Raw genomic sequence first — 3,458 nt, 5'->3', positions numbered from 1 at the left:
GAGACGTGTCCGCGCACGTGACAGGGACGTGGCCCTTTCCTCGCCAGCTACTGCAGTTTCCACCTGCCTTGGAGAAGCAGCACGGGCAGGGGAACAACCACCATGGGCAAGGGGACAACAGTCAGGATCCAGCCACCTTCACCTTGTGTGCTGGTGGCACCTCATGGCTTCTCTCCAAGACCTGGATTTCATCCCAGGCTCCCAAACAGCAAGTGGTCCACATGCCCTGGGAGAGGGGCAGGAGCAAGCGGGGGAGTGTGTCGAGGCCCCATGGAGCTGCGATGGGCTCCCACAGTAGGGCTACTGGGCTTCGAGACCCTTGAGCTGATGCCCAGAAATGGTGGAAACTCAAGGGGCACAGAAAACAGCCTAACGAAAGCCCCTGCATAACAGCTAATTGTAGGGCCTTGCCAGATCCCTCTTATTCCATTCTAGGATCGTGAGTGTGGGCTATTGAGGAAGGGAAGAGGGCTTGGTTTGCTTTTCCCCTCCAAAATCCCACTGGGAGTTGCAGAGCTTATAGGGTCTGCCCCGGGTGGCTCACAAATTCCCCACAAAGCAGCAGGTCACCTTAACACCAGCCCCAGTTCACACCCATGGCCTTGGGAGCAGCACCCACATTTGCCCCCAGCAGCAAGGGAATGGGCTGAGGGGAGGCAGCCAGGAGCAGGCAGCAGGGCCCCTCGCCGCCAGGTGATCAGGTCAAATCCGGCATTGTAAATGGGGGTGGAAACCTGTCAGCACTAATTGATGCTCCACAGACGCCAGGGATGAGCATCTGTTACAGACATCCCATCCTCCTGGGACAAGCGCTCATCAATGGTCCCAACAGAGACCACCAGTATCCCACAGCCCTGGGAGCTGGAAATGGGCAACGTGGACGTCTGATCTACTCGGAGAATTGGAGGCACTGGAGAAATAAGGAGATTGTCTCCTACACCATCACTGCAGGCGCATCCAGGCACTCAGACAGAGCTTCACTCTGTGAAGCACACAGACTCAGAAAGGGCTGGGCAGCACAAGCCCTGGCAGCCCACGTCGGCACCAAATCCAGCTCTTCCAGGCTCCATCCTGTGCGCCAAGGCAGGCATTAACCCAGTGAGCTGCAGGCTGAGCATCGACAGGGGCCACAGGCAAAGAGCCAGGCTGAGGGGGTGAGAAGATGCGGGACCTGAAGGGCAGCCCAGCCTGGCAGAGCCTCACAGTTGAGTGGGTTTGCTAGGAGCAGGGATCGGTATGGGATGCCACGAGCAGGATGGCTCCCGGGGAAAGCTCCCAACCAGCCCGCAGCAGGGGAGCACACACCCAGGGACCAGAGCAGCACGCGGCTCCCTGGGGGTTTTCTGCTCCAGGTCTACAGAAATTGAGCTAAGAGGCAGAAGGAGAAGGGTCAGATTCTGCACAGACAACTAGCTAAAAGATAAGGAATAAAAGCGTAGAAATAAACTATCAGCTCTTAGATTGCAGAGTGTTTCCTCCACAATGCAGCCGTGGAGCTCCTTGTGTCACCCCGGGGGCAGTGGGCAACTCCAGGGACAGACACAGAGATCTTATCTCAGCGCCTGGAGCCGTGCTGGTGCCCAGAATCACAACTGGCCACTGGGATTCGGGGCATCCCACACACAATTTCCAGATCTGATCTGTGGGATGTGCAGCCGACAGAGCCATACTGACCTACTCCAGCAGCTACAGTCCCACACACCAACAGCTTAACCATCCCCATCGTACTGCTCCACTACTGCTTTGTAACCGCTTATTTATTCATTAAGTGACTTGTAGACCATTAGGGTCGGTTGTCCAACCTCCTTCCTAGCCCCAGGCAGAGAATACACCCAAGCAGCATCCTCATGTCCTCAGCATGTGGCCAATGCAGAGCATCCCTTTGGAGGGCATCCAGCCCCGAGTCAAAAGACCCTTGGAAGTGAAGAGCTTGCAGATCCCAGGGCAGATTCTTCCAGTGACTCATTACTGTTAGCTGCTGGAAATATGTCACTTATTTCCTGCCTGAACTGTCCCAGCTTCAGTTCAGCTCCCACTAGAGCAGAAGGTCTCAACCCATGGTCTGATGGGGTCTGAGGGGTCTGCAAACCAGAAGACAGACGAGCATGGGGAGCTGCAGCTCACCTGGCGGGGTCTGCACTCCACGGCGGGGATGTGCTGGGGTTACCAGTGAAGAGGAGCTGCCAATGAAGAGGAGCTCAAAGGCATCGGGATACCTCTCCTCCTCTTCCAGCACGAAGGGGATTTTTCCTTCTGGGAAGCAGTCCGTTACCAGACCTAATTTCTGCAGGAGAGCTGATCTCCCTCCACACACCACAGCTTCAGGTTGGGGGGGGATGTTGCAAGAACGTTATTTGCAAATTTATTTCCTTCCTCAAAGCAGTTGGTTTTCAACCAGCTGACTCCCAAAGGGCAAGTCTCAGCTGATGAGAGGACCTCACTGCACCCCCCCGCCCTTTCCTTGTTTCTGACCCCACAGCCCAACGCTTGCGCGTGGCTTTCCGACTGATGAAAAGTTGAAGTTTGCCCCTGCAATATTTTAATGAGAACAATTTTGTATTGTCATCAGCATCGGCTGCCACGGCAGCGAGACAAAACAGAGCTCACATTTTCCAGCTCGCAGGGATGCCAGCCTGGTTATCCCCATCCAGAATGAATTACTCAGACATCCAGCGGTTACAGCATCCTCCTCTCCTGCTACCCTTGCGCTGAGCCCTTCTCCCTCTGGTGGCAACGGGAAGGGCCGGAGACCTTCGGAGTCCTGCTGACACCACCCACCATCTACAGAAACACAAGCACATGTGACAGCAACATGTCACCCCCCGCAGTTGAGCCCCTCCTGTCCTGGGGGACGCGACAGTCACCCCAAATTCTGTGCTCCATTCGGAAGGAGCATCTCCTCCCTGCAGCTGATATTTTGCTCACTGATCCTTCTTTCCAAACCCCAAAAGGACTCAACCTAAGGCAGCGGTGAAGCTTTCGAGAAGCTGGATGGGAGATGTCCGCTGGGGGTGTAATGCTCTGCAACAACTTGGGAAGGAGGGTGGAAGCAAAGGTTCCCTTTGCAGTGGGTGTTAGAAAGCCAAGGAAGAGTTATTGCATGCAGATGCTCAGCGGGGCCGGGAGCGCAACAGAGCATCACGTCTGCCCGCTCCGGAGAGGTTACGGGCGCAGGGACAGACATGAGCCGCCTCCTCAACCCGCTCCCCAAGGAATGGCACCCAGCGTCCCTCCATCCTTCCCTCCCCGCCCCAAACACCTCAAGTCGCCCCCCCGCTCCCACCCCCACCCCGGGGCCTGCCGACAGCTCCTCGGGCAGCCGGCAGCCGGGCTGGGGGCCCCGTGGGCGCAGGCAGGCGGGTCCCCCCCGCAGCCACACGAGGGTGCTGCAGCCCCGCGCAGCGCAGCCCGGCCCGGTCGGGGGTGCGGAACGGACCCCGACCCCCGCATCGTGCTGC

Source organism: Rissa tridactyla, chromosome 14 (assembly GCF_028500815.1).
Source record: "Rissa tridactyla isolate bRisTri1 chromosome 14, bRisTri1.patW.cur.20221130, whole genome shotgun sequence".
In the NCBI taxonomy this organism is placed as follows: Eukaryota; Metazoa; Chordata; class Aves; order Charadriiformes; family Laridae; genus Rissa; species Rissa tridactyla.
This window is presented reverse-complemented; position numbering follows the sequence as displayed.